Raw genomic sequence first — 21,888 nt, 5'->3', positions numbered from 1 at the left:
GATGTCCTCTCTCTGTAATAAAGGTAAGAGGACACAGGATATTCAAGTGTTATATTTTGTATAGAGTGGAAAAACTCAGACCAGAAAAGTCTGTGGATGATCTATGTCTAATCAGTGGGTAGACCGTGGTTTTAGAGGAGAATGAGCTGGGCAGAAAAAATGACAAGCCATGAATCATTTTTCAGGCTATTGCTTACTATAAGCAGAGCAATAGAGAATTGAAGGTGAAAGCAAGAGCTGGCATGGTTTTCCCTGTCACAGGCTTATACAATTTGATTGTGGTCTACAGATGGTACTGACACTTCTTTAACAACAACAAAAAAAGAAATTATTTTCACAAGATAATTTCACTTGGTATTTTGCGACCAAAAATGTGACCTGCTCTGCTTATAACTAGATTGCTTAATACTTCTCACCAGAAAGAAAACTCTGCCTCTTAAATCTCTCATGCTATTTTCACAACGGTTGTTTGACTAAAAGAATGCGAGGACCAAAATAACTGTTTTGTTTAGGGCTTTTTTCTCTCTACCCAGTCAAATCCTATCCATGTCTAGCTGGGCTATCCAAGGTATTAAATTGCCAGAATTTTTTTCTGAGAAAAAAGGCAATGTGCTAAAATAAGTGCATGTATGAACTCAGCTGGGCTCACGCTGCTGCTGCCAGAGTGACAGCTGCTGCTTCACTAACAACATCTGAGGCTGCCAGAGGGGGTGAAAGGAAGATCGGGGCAAGAGTCCAGCATAGATCCATTGCTAACTTTGAACTGGTGGGGCTCCCAAAAAAGGTAGTGTAGGCTTTTTTTTCCCTCTTCTCCCTTGACATTGTAACTTCCAATTTCTTCCTGACAGCCTTGTGCTTTTCCCTTCCCTCTCCCAGTGACTTGGTGGGGATCTCACAAAGTACTTGGGGTTTTTCTGGTGTTATTATCACTCTGCATGGATCTGCTGATTCACGGTACCTCTGGGAATTGCACTAGACAGGAAACGTACTGGTTTAATCTTCCCTGATCTGTTTTGTACCTGATTCTATTTATAGAAGACCAAGACGCAACAAATAGTTTGAATATTTCTACTTTTCTCAGCTGGAAGCAATGGAGAAAAAAGCTTGATGGTCCCAGGTTAGGGCTGGGGGAGAGATAATGGGAGGGTTCATTCTTCAGTAGTACTCCTCACTCCTTTAGAGCCAGTGCTTGGTCTCACTAATCCAATCATGCCAGTAGGCTACCAAGTTCCTGATCTTGTCAGTAAACATCTTTAAATAATAACTGTATGTGTCAGTGCTTAGTCTTCTGTGTGGGCTGACAACTATCAACTTCTCCCAATCATCACTGAAGGTTTAGAGTGGCAGATACAATGCATACTGTTTTTCTCGGTATTAACCTAGGAAGCTACATACATATCACCTTTTTCCCCCCCCCCCCAAAAAGCCTCCCCTGAAAATCTTGTGCAAAATATTACATTGTTTCTGAAATCTAGTATTTAGAAGTTGAAAATGCCAGGTTTTATAGTATTATAGCTAGTTTCTAACATAGTTGCTATCTATTCTCAAAGGACTCAAAACTTTCTTACTGCTGTGAATGAATACATCAATTTTGTGTGTAACTGTAGAGCTGTCATTTTTAAACTTTATAGTGCTTAAGTTCTCAATGCAGATGAGTTCTTCTAATACAATCAGACACTTCTGGGAGCAGAAAAATGGAAGCTTTGTAGGACTTCCCCAGTTGGCTACTTTCTAGATTTATCAACAGAGCTGCAAACACATTGTGTCTGCTAGGTGCTGAGTTTCAGTTGCCTGTTTTCTTGGTTTATCTGGCATGTATATGAGCATAAGTTTTATCATCCTTTCAAAAACATACTGTCTTAGGCTCTTGGAAATAGTTTGGTCACTCCTAACCAAATGTTAGTTGTTACCATGGAGAAAAGAACTCCCTTCTTACGAAAATTAGTTCTGTAGATCATGGAGCTTCTCCTCCATCTCTTCATCTGAATTTCTTACCTCTACAGGAGAGAGAATATGTGCAAGGGAAAACACTTTTAAAATATATTTATTTTCTGTGAACTCCTTTGGATCAAGCTTCCTATGTATCTGTGACAGTGTATAAATTCTTCTATAGCTCTCCAGTTACTGAGACTCCTAACAATGTCTGCACATCTCTTGTTTCTGGAATATTTCTATTCACAGAATCACAGAATCTGAAGGGCTGGAAGGGACTTCAAAATATCTTCTGGTCTAACCCCCCTGCCAGAGCAGGACCACCTAGAGTAGGTCACAAGGAACTCATCCAGGTGGGTTTTGAATGTCACCCGAGAAGGAGACTCCACAACCCATCTGGGCAGCCCGTTCCAGTGCTCCATCACACCCTCACAGTGAATAAATTCTTCCTTGTATTTCTTAGGAACCTCTTGTGTTCCAGTTTATACCCACTGCCTCTTGTCCTATCATTGGACATCATTGAGAAGAGCCTGGCTCTATCCTCCTGACATCCACCTCCTTCTCCCTTCATGGACCAGCCTGCGTGGGTGGACTGATTTCCTTTGGCTTCAGCCTCTACTTAGTCTAAATGCAACTCTACTATCCAGAGGACCATTGAGATTCAACAACCTTCCATCATTGATGGTCTGGGATATAGGTAATACAACTTCGACAGCATAAATTTGATTCTACATATGCAAGATACTCAGTCATACAGTAGCAGTGTACATAACCTCACTGCTTCATAGGTAGTTTATAAGCTCTGACTTGCTGCAGTAAATACTGATGGAGATGGGTATCTTGTGGCTTAAATCCTGCCTAGAGTAAAACTTGGAAGACTGGATTCTGTTCCAGAGTTCATGATCATAGTACTATGTTTCCCTTGTCTTGTGTTAAACTGAGAGGAATTCTACACTTTCGTATTTTTTAATGTGCTGTATAAAGTGGATTTTCCCACTTTCTTTGTATGTGAAATGTGTTCTAGATTTCAGTGAAACCCTCCAGGCTTTATTAAAAAACAAAGGGCACTAATAATAAAGCCTATCTTTTATCTTTTCATTTTGTTTCTTTTTTCTTTTTTTTTAGTGATGGTATTTTGTTGGGTTTTTTTTCATTGTTTTTCTTTCAGTGGTGATGGCCATGTCTTACAACAAGCATCCCATATAGCTCACATTCAAATTTGCTATACTGGGCTGAATTAATAGTTCAACTGTTCTGTTAACAAAATCAATAATAGGTAGTTATTCTAGCTACTGAAATAAGAATATTTACTAAATATTAGGTTCTTAGAAGTTCTTGGAGATTCTGAAGCATCTGCATCCTGAGCATGATACAAGCACATGTATATAATACAGTATAATTTTTGTACAGGTTTACATAGAAAGGTATGTAATTAATACTGCACAACACTGTTTTCCCTCCATGCAGAACTGGTTAGCTATTAAAATTGCTTATGTTGCTTTTGTATTGAATCATCAGTTAACTCTCCATGTAGTAGTGAGTTTACCACTGGCTGAGCCTGTTCACGTGTAACTGAACCAGTAGCACAGATGAATCCTTCAGTTCCTAAGTGAATATATTCATATAGTACCTTTTTTCTTTAAAAAAGAAAAAATTCTTTAAATTCTAAAAATTCTTTAAAAAAGAAAAAATTTTTCTTTAAAAAAGAAAAAATAAAAAAATTCTGCTATGTATACATTCTGTTTCTTTAGTTTGATTTTTGTATCCACATAATGTAACCTAAACTAAAGGTTATTCTTGTTTACTGTAAGCAGAAGTTTCACATTCTTTTAGATACTGTTTTGCTAAATCATTATGTTGTTGCATGATGGAAGAGGTCCTTCTGCTTCTGACGTAGGATGTGTATTCATGGATCATATGTTCCATTCCTTGCATATTTTCCATGTTTCTTTGTACACTGTTCAAAAGATTTCTTTCACAAAACTATCATACAGATTATAATTATCTTTTATGATCTCATGTTTGTTGACATTGCTGATATATAAAATAAAATCAGCATCTGGAGACATGAAAAACTATTGTGTGTTTGTTTATACCTCGAGTCATTCAACACACAGTGCTCGTTTCCCAGTATTATCAGAGAAACATTACTCTTCATGTTCACTAGCAGATTATACCTGCTGATTAATGAGATGTGTAAACAGTCAGGATTTCTCTTGTAGTCTGCCTGCAGATCTCTGCTTTCCTTATTCATATCTGTTATTTTCAATGCTCTCGTAGCGTGTAGAATTTCCCTGCTGTTATTAGAGTTGTCTATGACAGCAATACGCCTTTCTTTGCAGATATTTTCTATGCGTACATTGCAAGGGGTGATCTTGTAAATGCTGCTTATACAGTTAGTTCATACAGAGAAATTGGTAACAATCATCTCTGTATGAACTTTGTGGATTGCAAGTAATCCTAGCAAGGCTAAGCAGAAATGTGTTCTGCAGGATTGAGTAAATCTGGAGGTGTTTCAACTCATGTGTATCTGATCATCTAGAAGGCACTCTTAGAACTGCAGGAATAAAGAAATGTGAAACCTAAGGGATAAGTAACATAATCCACAGTGGGGTTGAAAATGTGTTGAGGAAATTAAAATATATTGGAATGTAATTTAATCTTACATTCTTCTTTTGGACAACCTAATTGTCATTCACAGGAGTAGCTCTTTTCTTCACAGGTCCTGACTTAGCTAAGGAGAGATGAGGAAGACTGTGCCGCCCATTAGCACTTTTCCATAGAGACAGCTGCAACTTACCAAGGTGCCTCGCTCATACCTGGGCTGTAGTGTGCCTGCCTCTTCCAATTATTTAAACGTTCAGACTCCACTAAGGCCAGACACTTTCATGTATGAAAATGGGATTCATCTTCAGTCTGCCAGAAAGACTAACCATCAGGCAGATAAATGCTGAAGTTCCTGCTTGATATGTTTTCCTGTTAAGCTGTATGCTGTACTGTTTAAAAGGTTTTCAGCTAACAAAAGTAATTCAAATATTGACAAAGAGAAATCAATTGTGGTTGAACCATTTAAAAAAATGTATCTGACAGAGGAATGGACTACTTTTAAGGTTGCAGACTTTATTAGTAGATATGAAGTTGATATGAGTGTGGCAGACCCAGAAGTGCAATAAATCTGGGAGTTCTGAAAGAGAGCCTAGTACAGAAAGAATGAATTACATGCAGAAAGTTCCTGTTATGGAGATAAATAATTTAACAACATAGGAAAAAATGAAATGTCTGGGATATAATATCTTAAGTACTGAAGGATTAACTGTATTGCCATACCTCAGACATTCCAGTTGTTCAGTAAAAGTTTTCTTGATGGCAGATTTTGTTTCAGTACATTATTTGGTTTTAACTTACACTACAGTAAACTGGCAATGTGATACTGTCCAGAGTTATACAGCAAATAAGGTAATGGAACTGATTTATTTTGGTACTGCAGTGGATTTTGTTTTCAAAACACTGAATGTGTGTGTCAGATTCTCTTGCACTGGTGGAAATGTTAGGAGACAACGCTCTTCAAGATCTTCAGAAGGAAAACCAGAGACTGACAGTCTTTTAGGATGTAGCTGAGAGCTGCAATAGGTTTCATTGTTGAGAGAGCTAGAGCTAGCTCCTTCACATTCTAATTGAGAAAGGCATAAAAAGAAGCAAAAGGTGTGAAAAGGATATTTTTAGCAGGCAGATGGGGAAAGAACTCTCCCTCCCTCCTGCAGGTCCTGTCAGAGTCTTAATGACAGTGAGGTGGAAGAATGGGCTATGAAGTGTGCTTTGAGGGGGAAGGCAACACCCTACTTGAATTAATCTGAACAAAACACCTTAGCATGTGTGTGTATATATTCACTCCTTCTGTTAGAAAACACTCTTCTTTGGAGGAGGATATTCCTCAGTCAGCATGCAAAGAAACCAGCTGGTAATTACTTTATTTTCCTTATGTTATGGCAGCAGAAACTAAAATTGCAATTTCTAGAGTTTCCTTTTCCAATTTGTAGACATGGTTTTTAAAGGTAATGAACTTAAATTTCAAGCCTGTGAAGCCACTGTGTCTCTTTCTAGTATTTGTCAAATAGAACATGGGATGCTGTCAAGATTGCCAGTGGATATAGATAACTGAATATTTTGCATGCATCCTGTAGGCATGATTAGAATATTTCAAATTTTAAGTTAAATTCTGGAATATTAGCTCCTTTAAAAATAGGTTTCTGTTTTATTTTTATGTACACTATCAGTTCCATTAGCCCCTTTAGATAGTGAATGCTCTTCTTTGGAGATGTCTGCTCTTCAGTCGTGGATTTGTAGAATCTATGAATAAAGTTATCCCCTTTTCTTAGAAATCTGTGGGATACTGAGAATTTTTTTCTCAATAATAGAAACAAGGTAACTATACACAACTTTGAGTTTCTGTTATAAATGGTTGCTTTTCTGCACATTGTTTTTTTTGCACAGTAATTTTTTGGTGAACCACTTAAAAGGATGGCATGCTGAAATAGCTCATGATTACTACAGGTAGTGCCAGTCTGGAGAACTGGAGAAGAGACTGCTTAGGTATGCAAGAAGACCTGGTTTGTGAGATTAAAGGCTTCCATTTTTCTAATTTGAGTAACGATGCCCAGCAGGACAAGGTGGTCCAGATGGTCATTTGCAGCTACTAACTAACTCTCCACTGGGAAGGTATCTAAAGCTGCAGAATATCTGTCTGTAGAAGCTGTTGAATATGGGTGCCATGACAGAAAATACTGAAATGAGTTTTACAAATTATATTCTGCCAAGGACATTTCAGAAATTATTAAGGTGTGGATTACAAGAGGACGGAGAAAACAGAAGGACTGTAAAGAATAGTGATATGTGAACAGGATTTAAAGATAAAAGCAACCAAACCTAGGTGATTTCCATTCTTGTAAAATTCATGCTAACTCAATTCAAAGTATCTATGTTTTCATTTGTTGAGTAAACAGGAATTTATCAGTATGGAGAATTCAATGGGTATGTTTATAGGAAGATAGTTCCCTAAGGTCAACATTTTTTGTCTTGCCAGATTCCTATGTCTTTTTTCACTACATGAAATGATAAAGAAATTTGATACATTTTTACTTAAAATAATTAGAAATTTTTATAAAATAAACCAGGATTGAGAATGAAATATTTGCTCTCAGGCTGAAGCACTTCAGGAAAATTATTTAAAAGAAAACATTAAAATGGTATTAGTTTCAAATTGGTCAAGCACTGATTTCAAAACCATGGAATTTCCCAGGAAGGACAACTTTGTCTTCATATATATGCTCCAGTGTACAAAACCTAGTCCATTCCGTATTGTTTAAAATGTTTACTTTTTGGTTATTAACTGAAAATGCACTTTCTTGATTCTCTTTTCACTTCTCTGGTAAGCCATGATCTTTTAAGTCTTAAACTCAAGGACCACACAGATGGCTTTCTGGGAAGGGCTGCTCATTAATGAGCTGAACAGCCACCTGTGATCTGAAAAAATGTATCTTTAATTAGATTTTGTGGAAGATTGCTTGCATTAAGCAATAACATTATATTTAAATTAAGAGCAGGAGAGCATAGGAAATAAAAGAGCAGTTTGCATACCTTTCTGTCAGTAATGTGAAAAAAAACCCCACTACTGAGAAGGAAGTCTTCTGGTCTGTTTTAGCTGATGCTACAAATTTTGACTACAGGTACTAGCTTTCTGACAACAATGGAAGGTTTGCCAGCTGATTAAAATTTATTCTGTTGTTTCAACAGCATATATGTGATTTTTCTTTTTTTCTTCTTCTTAAATGCTTCGTCTCTCTGAACAGAAGGCAATCCTAGATAAGCAGATTAATGTGTGGGATAGCTCTTCTTCATTGTTCTGTGCAGCACTTCCAGCTTTTCGTAGCCAGTTGGACTTGTTAGGAGGAGCTAGTGATTGGTTGTTTCCTGGGCTCTGTTTCATAAATTATAGCCCAGCGTGCACAAGCATGATTCCTACAGTTGCAGTAACCCGAGGCCTCTCAGTTCCTGACTTTATGCATGTTTATTCTTACTTGTTTTGTAACATTGCACTGGAATTTCCTGTCTTAGATAGTTTGCTATTGCATCTTCAGGACTCTGTGAGTAATTTTGACTTTTTCTACTCTGTTAATTACATACTGAAACCAAGAATGCTTATGTTTAGGAAGTAGTTCACTAGGAGCTAACAACTGAGATCTGTGCTGTGTTGAGATCAGGTACGGTTAACTTTGTAGCTCTTATCTTGCTAAGGTTAAAACAGGCTCATGATGTTGCATATGGTCAGGGAATTGGGTGTTCATTCATCACTGAAGTGGTCTGTGTTTGATCCCTAGTTTTTTGTTCTTTTAACTGAAAATATAGTGATAATGCATTACACCTCACTTGTGCCTAATCAAGACACATGGCATGTCTTAACATTTTCATGTAATTTGTATATTATATACTAGCAATTGTGGTACAATTATTAAAGAAATGCACAAAATTTGCAGCTGGAAGTATAGTAACCTCTTCTCCTTTCACACTTGCTTTCTGCATGTTCTCTAAGAAAGAACAGACATATCAGCAAAAAGCAGGACAGTGTTAACATCTAGCATTTTAAACAACTGCAAAGCTTAACTAACAGCCCCCACCCCCCCCCTTCTTTTATTAATGGTGCTATGATACTTTCCTTAATCTGTAAAGCTTGTTTTTGTAGCAAGTGAAATGCCAGCATGTTAGAGTTCACATGTTTACAAAACAAATTCTACTCACAATGACTTATAAACCAGTGAGAAATGCCGTTCAGGATCTGCGGTTTAATCAGATGGAGTTATCACAGTGATTCCCTTGTTGGCTTACTGAGATTGTCGGATGTTACCTCTGTGTACTCAGGTTTAAAACAATAAAGCAGCAGATTGAAATCAGAAATTAGAAAGCTACTAAGCTAGTGCTCCACAACTCTCTATTAAATGCTAGACAGTTGCTATAAATGCATTGTAATAAATGCATTAGTCCATCCAAAGAACTTTCCACCCTGCTTGTTTTACCATTGGAAACATAATTTCATTGTATAGTGTAATAAAGCTGGTGTCTGTGAGTAAATAGCTTGGGTTACACAAAGAAGTACTTTCTACTAGCAGGACATAAGCTTCTGCTGTTTCTTATTATTGTTCCTTCTTGAAGCTGTAGCTTTTCAGATGGATTTGTATGAGTAAGTAATTTAAAAATAATAAATGTTCTTTAGTCAGCTGACTTGCTTTTAATGAATATTATAGCTTCTGGCAATATAAAACACCCTTGTAAAACTTCTATATAAATCTTTTTTCACTGGCAGAGAAATTTTTGTGAAGGTGTAATAGAAAATAGTAATTTCAGGAATATTGACACTCACACATCTTACTTTGTAATGCACAGGATCATGCAAGATTAAAATGACCATGAATGCCAATGCTATCTTTGATACTCTGTAAAGTTTTTTTGTTAGATGTGGATCGGCAAAGTAAGCTGTTTAATTTCTTTAAATGGCTTCAGGAATTGAAACAAAAAAGTGTTCTCTTCACACAGGCTGTATGTGAGACAACTTTTGCTGGCTTTACCTTAATGGTCAGATACAGTAAATAGGTGCACTATTATATATTTTAATGTAAAATCTAAACCGTAGTGAAATCAGTTTGACTGAGGAGGTATGCACTAAGTGTAAGGTATGCACTGAGGTAGTGAATTATAGTATAAACTATTAGTTTCTATGAAATTTCTAAAATAAGAAATCCAAAGTAATTCTCTTAGATGTGAAAAACTGGTTTGAGCTCTGACGTATTCAAAGCACAAGGAAATAACTTGGTGAGACATTAAACTTGGAGAATGTGGCATTGTGGTCTCAATAGGCATGTGACTCGTCATGTCTCATTTGAATGAAAGTTATCTCTGCTGTGATACTTTTTTTGATGTAGTGAGGTTATTTAGCTCTGAACATTGTTACTTTGCCTGTGCTCAACAAAAAAGAGACACTCTGGAAAAAAATTTGCAAGTTAAAGTGAGTTTCTTATGGCACTATATTTACTGTGATCTCAGGAGTAATGTGGAAAATTGGTCCTGGGGTGTAGATGTTTACGTGCACTGTTTCAATACTGTTAATAGTGCGTTTCCAAGAACTGAAACTGTATAGATAAGGAATTCTATAGGTGATATTTGGAATCTAACATACCACAAGCAGTGCCTACAGGCTGGATCAAAGTCCTGTTGTGTTGGATGCTGTTCAAAAAAGAAGTAAAAGGCAGTCCCTTACAAGGTTATAAACTAAACAGGATGGTAGACACAGGATGGAAATCCGCACAATTTAAACATAACCTTGGGCAAGTCAGAGCATGTCAGCAGTTAAGGAAGGAACAAAATCCTGGAATATATCTGCAACGTGAAGTTGTTTTAGAGATAACTCTAGCACAGAGCTAGGGCAGTGAAGGTTCACATTAGGACACCTGTTTGATCCCAGGAGCAGCAGAGGTACATTGAGTAGAGGCTCATTAGGGCACAAATAGTAAATTTAAATTTTGGAATTTACACTACAGAAAGATTATTCCAGAGTTTAACACCAAATGACTAGGTCAAGATCGACACAAATGAAATTTTTTTTTTCTTTTTAAATATGAGTTTTGCTTTCTTCCTGGCTGATCTTCCTTCCTAGCCTTGGGGAAAAAGCAAGAAAAGTTAAATCACATCAATACAATTTTGTATTATACCCTCTAAAACAGCATAAACATACATCTGTACTATCTGTGTGTTCTGATAGGATCACTCAGCAGATTGAAAGGTGTGGAGTGTGGAGGACAGAGAGAGGAAAGAAAGAAAATAGTTTTTTAGAAAACTTGTGTTTTACAAGTAAGTTCCAATCACACTTGGAGTTAGGAAGAAACCAAAAGCAATGCTGACGCTAAAATTAGTTGTTGAAATGATTACCTTAAAAGTATCTTGAAAATGTTGTTTAATAAACAAACCATATGATTCAATTTGGTTTAGATAGCAAATGAAAAAAACTTCAAAGTAATATTATTAATGTCGCAGCTTTTGGCTTGCTTCTGTCGCTTTTTATTTGCAGTCACTTTCTTTAAATAGCCCTTAGGTGAACTACTGATACTGAAGTACACTTCAAAGGTGCACACATGGATATGTGCACAGGTGAGCATTTACATTTGTATACATATGGAAAAGTCCTTGAGCAAAAATGTCACTGATTGTGTGTATTTGCATTCTCAGGATCAAGGACAGAATTGCTTTGTTTTTGTTGTGTCAGGATTTGAATCTTGTGCATCTTAAAAAGCAGGACTCTGTTCCTATGCTCCAACTTGCTTTCCTTGAAAGTAAGCAAAATACAGAAGTGTTTATATTTTCAGACAGTAACACAAATGTTTTCCTCAAGTAGCATAGCTCCTGGCTCTGCTACAGAGAACACAGAGTTCCTTCAGGGGCTCACTGAAACTTGCTGTTCTTCATATGAGGAATAATGGCGTCTTTTTAAAATAATTTACCATCAAACTTTACCTGTCACAGTGACTCTGAAAGCTAGCAAAGCTCAGCCTTGCTCTATAGCCTGGAATTTGAATTACAGACTGTGGATAGTCTGTTAGCTTTCTTGATGCATCATATCTTAAGAATGTTATTTATCTCTCCAGTTCTGCCGAATCAATGCAGACTGAAACTTTTCAGTTTTCGTGATTGGAGACTCTCAAGTAAGAACTGCAAGTATATAATTCGTGGCTTGGCAAACTGAAAATGGAAATGATTCCAGTTAAGTAATAGATTTGAAAAGATGATAAAGAGAAAGAAACAGCTCTTTGTGGATTGTCTGGATGGAATAAGTTGTGTATATATGTTTTTTTTCTTTTTTAAGGTGTGGATGACAAATATATTCATTGTGCTTGATATGTGCTTGGAAGTGGTCTGAGGGCAAGTTAGGAGCTGAAGAGACAGAAGATGGAAGGTGACCTTATGGTTTGTGTTAGGAAAGGATCTAGATGGACTAAAGTGGCTCTGTTTGCTGTCTACACTGAGCTGTCAAAGCTTGTTTAATAGTCAGTTTCACCGGAAAAACAAAATTTTGATAACATAGGATATGCACACCATGAAACATGATTAATTCAATCTGTTTGTCTCTGGATGTAGTTATCCCAAACGGCTCTCCTATATCTTAAGCTTTCTGAGTGCTCTTTAAAAAAAAATGCAGTCGATGGCAGTGGTGCATAAACAGCTGATGCAGTAGGGGGAGAGGAATACAGCAGATCTTGCTATGCTGAGTTTAACCAGTTTTCGGTGGTAACTGCTTTTCCCCTGGGGTCCAACCTGCAATTAAAAAAAAAAAAAAAAAGATTTTGCTCATTCTACCTTAGAATTTTGAAAATTTAGGCCCTTATTTAACATTGAACTCCTGAATGTAGTTATCATTACAGCATTAAAAAACAAGAGGTGCATGTAATATCTATGATGATATACCCTTGAAACAGTTAGTATGTGGTTGTATATGTATATCAATTTACATGCACAGTTAAAAGTTGAATTTTGGTGATGCTGATTTGGCTTCCTGTTTTTAAATCTTAAATAAAAGAATTCATTTACTCTGTACAAAAATCTTTCGTATTCTTTGTTTGTTTGTTTAAATCAACTTTTAACAGTTGGGAGGTTGAAATGCAGTCTGTCTATTCTTTATCTTATTATCTAGGGATCCCCTCCTCCCTAAGCTCTTTGAGATCTGGGCATTGATGTGAATGGTTGTAGATTCTTTAATTTACAGCCAAGGAGTCTGCATGGATTTGTATCCTTCTGTCTCTTCTTTCCTGTCTTATAAGTAAAGTGACATAGAAGAGAAAATATATTTGTATGAGGAAGTGTTCACTTCTTTCTGTACTCTCAGTAATGCATATACTGACAGAAAATTACTGTGGTGAGTACAAACCATCATTTATATAGAGCAAAGCTAGGAAATAAAAATTGAACCTCTTTTAAATTGTAGTTGGAACCCCTCTTAAAAAGTAAATCAGCAGTTGAATATTTAATATTTGCACTTTTCAGAATCTATGTACTGTATGCAGCTTCTGGACTCAGCTCATATGAAGGTTTAAACATCTGTGGCTCATCCATTTAAACGGATGGTAGGATCTGTGATGTCCCAAGCATTTGTGGTGCAACACGGTGTCTGCACAAATGTGTTTATACATCCACCTAACTTTGACTATTAATAAGACTGGTCTTTCTCCAGCCTTAGCATGTGAAATTTCTAACAGTGTGCTACCCTTGGACTTCAGGGATATCAAATCTGTTACTTGCCTCTGTTATTGCCATATGGGTGATTCCTATCAAGATAATTTAATTATGAGGAGTGAGAAAGTTGTTATTTGCTAACCTTTTTTCTAGTAGATTCCCATATAAAAGATACAGCACAGCATATGTGTATATATTAAATGAAGCAATTGCCTGAGACCTGAAAAGACCGTTTATCAATAATCTGTGCATTTAATTAAACCCCAGAGATATAGGAACATATACCTAATGCCTCACTAATGATATAGTTGGGTTTTAAAAATATTTATTTTATTTTTTCTTTTAAAATATTTATTTTTATATTAAAATATTTATTTTCTCACTTTGAAAAACATCTGTTGCTCTGAGTAATATGTTCAAGTTTATTTTGGATGAAGCCAGTTACTCTTGATGACGAAACAAAGTTTGAGAACATAAACTCCAGTCATTACAGCCATTTCCTGAAGCCTCCTCACAGAAATAACACTAAGGCCCTTTATGTGAACATTCAGATTGAACTGCCTTCTCACTGTGAGAATAGTAGTGTATAGGATAAGCCATGGGAAGAGATGGTCATAATGCTGGTGTTTCCCAAGAGTGCAATATGGACAGATAATTCTGGTAATTTTTTCATTCAAGAGAAGTGGTGAAAGATAGCATTTAAAATTCACACACACACATGAAAAGCAGCACTTGTAAAGAGCTACATCAGTGTAATGGGGCTCTATGGTCTTTGATGTCCATGTTTGGAGTACAGTAGTTATACTGCAGTTATACAGTAGTTATACAGCAGTAACAGTAAGGGAAAAAAGGCAATTTGCTGCAGGATGTTTAGCAACATTTTTTTGGTGCACTTGGTAGGATGGGAGAAGAATATATAAAAATGAATCAAATAACTGTCCCAGAAGCCATTAGTTGAAAATCCAGGAGATGCCTGCTTTTGCAATGCGATGGGCTGAGAGATCTGAAGGTAATTCTTCATGGCTTGAAGATTTGATCTTTCTGGATGTCTTAAACTAGCTTTTTTCTGAAATGCTATACTTAACGTGCTGTTCCAATGAAAGTGGAGTTGCTTACTTTTGGATATAATTTTCACCAGTTTCAGCTACTGACTCTTTATGCCATCTCTTAGTAAGTCTTATTGCAGCTTAAGAGCAAAATATCACCTTCAAAGTCTGTTACTAATCTGTGATAAAATCACTATAAATACTTTCCAGTCCTGGCTAAGATGTTAAGGTTTTTAATAAAATCCCCCGTTTTAGATACTCTTGATCCATCTAAACTACATGGAGCATTACTTTAAAACTTCCTCTCTTCACTGAGGATGCCTTTCATCCTCTGAAGGTTTTCATGGCTTATTGCAGTTTCCACTTACAAAGAGATTAAGCAATTTACCATGTGTGTTAAGATAGCCTGTTTTGGGAAAAATCGTATTTATTTTCTTCTATACTTATTCTCCTAAGAATCTACTGTTTCTTGATCACAATTTGCTGAATTGACCACTTAAAATTGTAACTGTACTTTCCTGATGGTAAGCAAATCCTGGTTTGTTGTGATTTTGTTGTTGTTAAGGTGGCAGCTGTTCGCATGGCTGCAGTATTGGAATCCTTAACGATGCAGGGATGGCACCCAGTGTGAATTTGAGGCTATGCACTCACTTGTGTTGGTCAGCTGTGTGGCCTTAAAGCAGTTCAAGTGTTATTTATTTATTTACTTACTTATTTATCTCACCAATGCCTCACACCCATCTTCCTCCTGGAAAGTTTCTAAAATACTGCTAAAATTGTGCTTGCAGAAAAGTTCCTGCAGATGAAATTTTTGTAGTAGGAATTGTGAGACATCCAATATGCTCTAGAGTCTGACATGGTGGTGCAATTAAGGATATAAAGCCAGTTTAGGACAGCAAAGGGTGGAGGGAGGCAAACACAGGTAAATACTATCTGTTCTTCCTCCTGGGAACAGCTTCCCCAGTGTGTTACCGTTTGAGACTGTGCCAGATAGCATGCGTTGTCCCCCCGTGATAGCTGGCACATGCAGTACTGTGTCAAAAGCAAGTTTTGTGCTTCTTGTGAGTGGATCAGTGATCCAGGGTTGTAGCTTGCACCTCAGACAAGTTTTGTTTGGCATTGGGGAGTACAGATCTGTCTGCTGTGTTTGCTCATTGTGCTACCATGTTGCCTTTTGTCTCAGAAACTTCTCAACTTGAATCCCATGGCAGTTGACCAGCTTCCTGGTTGGCTTTTTTGTTTGCTTGGGAAGGCAGGTCCTTCTCTGCCAATGTCCCTTTAGTTGCCTAATGAAGGGCAGCTCCCTGGAAACCCTTACAGGTAAGAGGATTTCCTCTCCTCGGAGCAGGGGCTCCATGTACTTCGCCTCCCGCGGGATATACTCTGCTGCCTGGGGCACTCCCATGTCCTTTGTACTGGCATTTGTATGGGTGAACTGCCATGGCTTTGGGCACAATCTACAACTCCGGCAATTGACCTCTGATGCATGGCTTTACACCAGCCCCCTCTCCTGCTTCAATGTCCTTGCTTGCAAGTGGTCTGGGAGTTTTGCTCAAAAAAGGTTCAGAAAACTTGTAGTGAAAAATGCTGAATTGAGGCTTTGCTGTGAGAAGCTGTATCTGGGCTCATTGAGGTATTTACATTTACAGTGTATCCAAATGGCACAAAGATCAGCACAAAATATTTTAAAGCATGCAAGTAAATGAATGGGTTTCAGTGTTTGAAATTAGGCATCAATGTAGTCCTTTACTGTCTTTGGTTAGAGGTGAGTTTCTGAGACCTACAGTGAAAAGTTTGGAAAGTGCTATTTTTCTCTGCTTTTGTGTCATGAACTGTTTTTATACTAAAGCCTGTAGTTTTTGTTGTCCATCATAGGGATCCATGGGCCTCCTAGTGTGCAGGGATTTTTTTTTAAGAACACTGGTGCACATATAATGTATAACCAAGAGAAATCACCCTGAAGCTACTATTTAAATTACAGGCGTCACTTTGTGTGTGAAGACTTGCTGACACACGCACACAATATTTTAAAATGTGCTGTGCTCTGTGATAATCAGATACTCACTAATGACTGAATTAAAGGACAGTTGAATTGAGAGGCAAATCATGTAATTATGATAGAATGACAATTTATAATAATTTATTTGGTTTATTATTATTCCTCTTTTTTCCCTAGTTACTACTTAAACTAGTTTTCTCATCATTCAGATTTGTAAGTGATCAGCTGTCAAACAGTGATTTTGGAATTCAGTTATGCTTTTATTAATAAAATTCAGTGAAATAGCTTATATAAGACCATATAAATCATCAAATTACAAATAGCTTGTTTGAAAAGCAACGTAATGCTAAAAGCTTTTATAATACAGATCCATTCATGAAATTATATTTTAACTTAGTAATTCTAAAAGCCCTAGATTCAAAGAAAGCAAGTTCCATGGCAAAACTTTTTACATGGTACTAGATTTGGAGAAAGCAGAGATATAAATCAATGTTTCACTGGGACATGTGTTGCACAGCTAGTCCCCACTGACTTTGATTTGCATCTTTGAAATCAAAATGCAAGTCACAGAAAACATATAACTTTAACAGAATTTTGGGGCTACTGCTTCCAGTTACTCCTGCAAAGATGATTCAGTAAGAGAAAGGAAATGGATATTGGCTGCATTTGCTACCTTGAGGCAATCCTGTTTAGGGGCACTAGAATTCTGGTTTCATTTTCAGGTTTCCTAGGGTATTATTGTTCAGCTTGGAGAAGAGAAGGCTCTGGGGACACCTTATTGTGGTCTTTCAATTCTTAAACAGAGACTTTTTACCAGGGCCTGTAGAGACAAGATAAGGGGCAATGGTTTTAAACTGAAAGAAGTCTGATTTAGATTGGATATAAGGAAAAAATATTTACTGTGAGAGTGGTGAGTCACTGGAACAGATTGCCCAGAGAGACTGAATGTCCCATCCCTGGAAGTGTTCAGGGCCAGGCTGGATGGGCTTTGAGTAACCTAGTCTAGTGGAAGGTGTTCCTGCTCATAGAGGGAATTTTAGAGTGAGCTGATATTTGAAAGTCTCTTCCAACTCAAATCATTCTAAGATTTTGTGATTATAATTAGGTTATAGGTGTCTGTGTCTCCCTTTCTTCCTGTACACCACTGCAGTCCTCACCTTTGGCAGCCTCTCCTATATTTTTCTGTAGCCTCTCCTGCTAACTAATTAGCCTTGCAAATTCCTATTCCTACTTATTTTCCTCTGTTTTTCCTAACCTCTTAACCCCTCTATCTTGGTATTTCCTTTTTTATCAAGATACTTTCACTCCCTGATGTATTGCCATGGTTGCTTATACCTTATGATTAGCCTTGTGTAAAATCAAGGTTAGTGTTGTAATAGTGAGGAGGGTCATGGTGGTTCAGGAAACCTGTACTTGCTCTGTATTTTGGAGTCCACTATGACTGTCCAGCTGCAGACATATCAACTGTTTATCCTTTTCAAAATGTCTCTTGTGTACTCCAGCATAGCATAGATGTGATACCTGCAGGAGTCAAGACAGGACAGAATATGATCTGTTGATCCAAGTCTTCTGAAAACTCAGCTGCAGTACTTAGTCCCTGTAGTTCCTGTGTCACATGATTTTTTTTTTTTTTGTCTCTTCCTCTGAGAGTTTTTCTTATGTAGGGATATTTACAGGGAGAGCTTAAAGCACATCCCTGATGTGCTTCATTTATCCAAATTTTCCTTTCATCGCCTCTCCAAATTCACTGAACTTTGTGTCTAACTTGTGTCCCAAAAATTTAGCTTGAAGTGAACATTTTTGAGGGGAAATCACTCCAAAAAATTTGGCAAATTTGGCAAAATTTACCACCAAGAATAGGTTCATATGAGAATAATAAAGGAATTTTATATAAGAACTGTGTCTGGAGGGTGATTAGCAGTCCTTATCCCATGAGCTTTGTGCAGCTGTATCCATAAGGATGTCAAGACAGGCATTGGTCTCTCCAGAGGGCAGCAGGGAAGGGGAGCTCCTTGTGCTGCTCAAAGACATAATGGGCCTTGGCTAGACAGCAGCCAGCTTCACTTCAATGAACTATGGCAGCTGCAGCAGTATTTGCTGCCTTGCCTCCTCCTGTAGCTGGAAGGTGGTTTACACAGTCGCTGTTAAAGCGGAGTCTGTGTTTTTTGTCGTCTGACAAAGCATGTCTACGTATCAGCATTAGCCTGGCTTGAGATGCAGCTGACCATCTGGATCCTGAATTTCTAAGCGATTCTTTCCAAATCATGTTTAGCATTCCCCTCTGCTCCACATTCGTCTGGGTTTAATTCAGTTTCTTGGGAAATATGTTGCTAACATGTACAGGGCAGATTCTGTACTGTGTGAAAGTTTTCATCTTTAATACAAAGCTGTGTTATTGTGTTTAATCTAAATTTTGTTTGTATAATTTGCTAGACAAGCTCAAAAAAACCCACAGTTCTTCCAACTCAGATGTGAACTGAAAAGCAGTTTTAAAAGCTTTGCACAAGCTTTTCAGAGGAAATGAAAGTTTTAAATTCAGGGTTAGGGCTTTAATTTCTCGGGGAAAATTTTTTAAGGCAGCTTTGCAAATGTTATGTAAATAATTATGTAATATAAATTATTTAAATGTTAAATACCGTTAGTCTGATAGTTGAATTAGTTTTGTTAAAAAAACACTAAGAAGAATCCAAGACAATACGTTCTCTTTCCTGCTTCAATACCAAGTGGATGGTGAAAGGAAAGTGTATAGATATCTTGGTTAAATGAAGACAGATTTATAAAAATAGTTTCCCAGATCTGACATCTTGTTCTGAATCTTCCTGTTGAAATGTATGTCAGAGCTGCTGAAAGGTACCTTCTAAAGTGCATAAAAGTCTTTCAACTGCTTAAGAGAATATCTGTTTCATCGATAAACTGACTGATGCTGATGACACTATAAAGCTGTACATGCAACTTAAAATAGGAAAAAAACTTTTTGTTGTATTCTGTATCCAGCAATCTTCTGTTTCCTTTTAATTACAACAGAGAGAATCACAGAGTAGTTGAGCCTGGATAACACTTCTGGAGATATTTAGCCCAACTCCTTGCTCAAAGCAGGGCCTTGTAGAGCAGGTTGCCCAGGACCATGTCATGATTTTTCTACTATCAAAGATTTTTTTGCCGTTTAGTCTTTTTGCCCAGGATAGTCTTCCTTTGGTGGAAAAATGTATTTCCCTAAAAAACTTGTTCCTCTTTCACACAAGGAACACAAAAAGCTCTCAGGCTACAGACATAATAAAGTGTGAAAACTTTTAAAAATAAATTTGAAAAAACAAAAAGTACCTTGCGGCTCACCCAGTTATCACAAACACACTGTCTTGAGAACAATCTACAAAATAAACATACTGATTTAAAACAAATAACAGAGGTTCTTGACTCAGGCTAGGAAAAACTGGGGCAAACAGGAAAGAAAAAGAACATGTATTCAAGTTTATCCCCAAACAGTTTGCAGATTAAAGGTTATTTTGCTTAAGGCATGTACCTGTAGAAGGGGCAAACAAGCTAATTGGTGTCAAAAAGATAAAAGCCCTGCAGATCTTCATACGTATTTCTATAGTAAAAATGCACTTTGCCATATTGAGAAGAATGCAGTGGTAAATACTTGGATATTTACCTATGGTGGAGTGTGAGTACTGCCTACTGTAGTTTGTTCTTTACTTTCATTCTTCCTTTATTGAATGTTTGTGTATTGCACAGACATTGGCATTTCTAACTTTCAGATGCATCTCAATGCATCCTTTGTCTAGATGATTGTGCAAAGGAATGGGGACCTAAAAGTAGGAATGTGTCAAGTAAATATCTTGTACAGTAGCACATAATGTAAATAGATTAAAATATTCTTTATGTGATTACATGTAAAGTTACAGGTATTTAGAATCTACTGTAGAGTAAAATAGAAAATCAAATGAAGGACTATACTGAGCACTATGTCTTTGGCATGAAAAGAACTCAATCCTTGAAAGCAAATCAGCATCCCACAGGAATGTCTCCTATCATCAGGTAGTCTCCTTCAAAGCCTGTGAGATAATCTATGAATACTTGTGACTGTCCGTGCCTCAGTTGTATTTTGCCAGAATGTTTTGCAGGATTTTTTTTTTTAATGAGATCACTTCTCTCACTTCCAAAGTGTCTCAGACGACTCACTGTGGTGCTGTTGTGTTAAGAAATTGGCTTGCTTTTGTGCTTAGATGGCTGACATCCCCCTTAGTAGAATAGCTTGTACAACTTCTCTGGGCCATTGTGCATGGTCATACTTACACTAATGAAGAGTTTTCTGATGTTCAGGAGGAGCCACCTGTGTTTCAGTTTGTGCCCATTACCTCTTGTCCTGCTGCTGGAAAGATCCTGTCTCCATCCTCTTTTACCCTTCCTTAATGTATTTGTACACCTTGACGAGATGCCCCCAGACATTCTCCTCTCCAGGCTGAGCAGTCTCAAATCACTCAGTCTGCCCTCTGTGGCAGGTGCTCCAGTCCATGAGCCACCTTTGCAGCAAGGACACATTGCTGCCTCATGTTCCAGTGGCTGAGTATCCCTCAGAACTCCCAGAACCCTTTCTACAGCACTGAGAGGGCTCAGCTGCAGAAATGCTGCTGTGGGCCTTGCAAGGTACAGGAGACCACTGACTGAAGGGCTGGGGGAGTCTTTGCAGGGTGCGGGACAAGAGTGCTTGGGAGTGCCCCAACATTGCAAAGGAGATGCTGTTTAGGGGCTTGTGATCAAGTGGGAGGCTTTTCATAGGCTGTCTCAGGGAAGACCCCGTGATAGGGGAATGGGATGTGTCCCCATCCTGTTGAATAAGGGAGCAAGCAGTGTACTCTCTAATACCACTTCTCTGCCTGCCAGCCCATCTCAGGGGACTCTATGTGATGTCATTGAAAGGACAGATAGGATTTCTTCTCTCCATCACAGTAAAGTTGCTGTAGATCCAGTACTTTGGTTTAGCTGAGGCCCAAGGTATACATGGGTGCTGTCTTGTTTGGAAATTTATTATCTCTTGGGGACAACTTGATCAAGTGCCTCTTATTTTTTAAAAGAAAGTATTTCTGAGCATCATTGGCACTTATTTTTTCCAGGTAAAATTAGTTTTACTCTAGAACAATAATCCCAGAATGGTCTATATTGGAGGAGTCTTTCCTTCCCTGCTCAAGCAGGGTAAGGCAGAGCAGGTTGCTCAGAAGGTTACTTAGCAAGAACAGGGCTGTCATGGCAGCTGGACTAACAAGTCTTGAGCACCTGTAGCCTGTCTGCTGGTCAGAGGGCTTGGGCAGGCCTGCTCTGGTGCTTGGAGACATCCAGGTGTTTCTGGGAGCCTCCTTTCCAGTGCTTGATGCACAGAGGCCATGGCACTGCCATGCTGGTGGTGTGGAGAGTGGCTGATGCAGCTGGGCCAGGTTCTGCCCTGCAGCCTGCCAGTGGAGGCACTGGAGGGTCCCTCCTCACTGGCCTCTTTCTCCCAGGGTTGGAGAGAAAGTAGAGAGGCTGGTGAGACCCCAGTGAAAGTAGGAGCACTGCTGTAGGAATCTGCTGTGTGCCTGCTTGCTGGCAGCACTCCTCTCCCAGCAGGCAGCTGACCACATACCCTTGATAGTTGTCATCTGCCCT

At 38.0% G+C, this 21,888-nt stretch overlaps 1 protein-coding gene across 1 annotated transcript in view; it reads left to right on the top strand.

Annotated features, from left to right (window-relative positions):
• Positions 1 to 7,990: 7,990 nt before the first annotated feature.
• PDE4D (phosphodiesterase 4D) overlaps positions 7,991 to 21,888 on the top strand; it is a 600,878-nt gene continuing 586,980 nt past the window's right edge. The window contains exon 1 of the mRNA XM_062017696.1: positions 7,991 to 8,072. The gene's annotated coding sequence lies outside the window, so the exon portion shown is untranslated. The remainder of the gene's footprint in view (positions 8,073 to 21,888) is intronic.

The sequence above is a fragment of the Colius striatus genome, chromosome Z, assembly GCF_028858725.1.
Source record: "Colius striatus isolate bColStr4 chromosome Z, bColStr4.1.hap1, whole genome shotgun sequence".
Lineage (NCBI taxonomy): Eukaryota > Metazoa > Chordata > Aves > Coliiformes > Coliidae > Colius > Colius striatus.
This window is presented reverse-complemented; position numbering and strand designations above follow the sequence as displayed.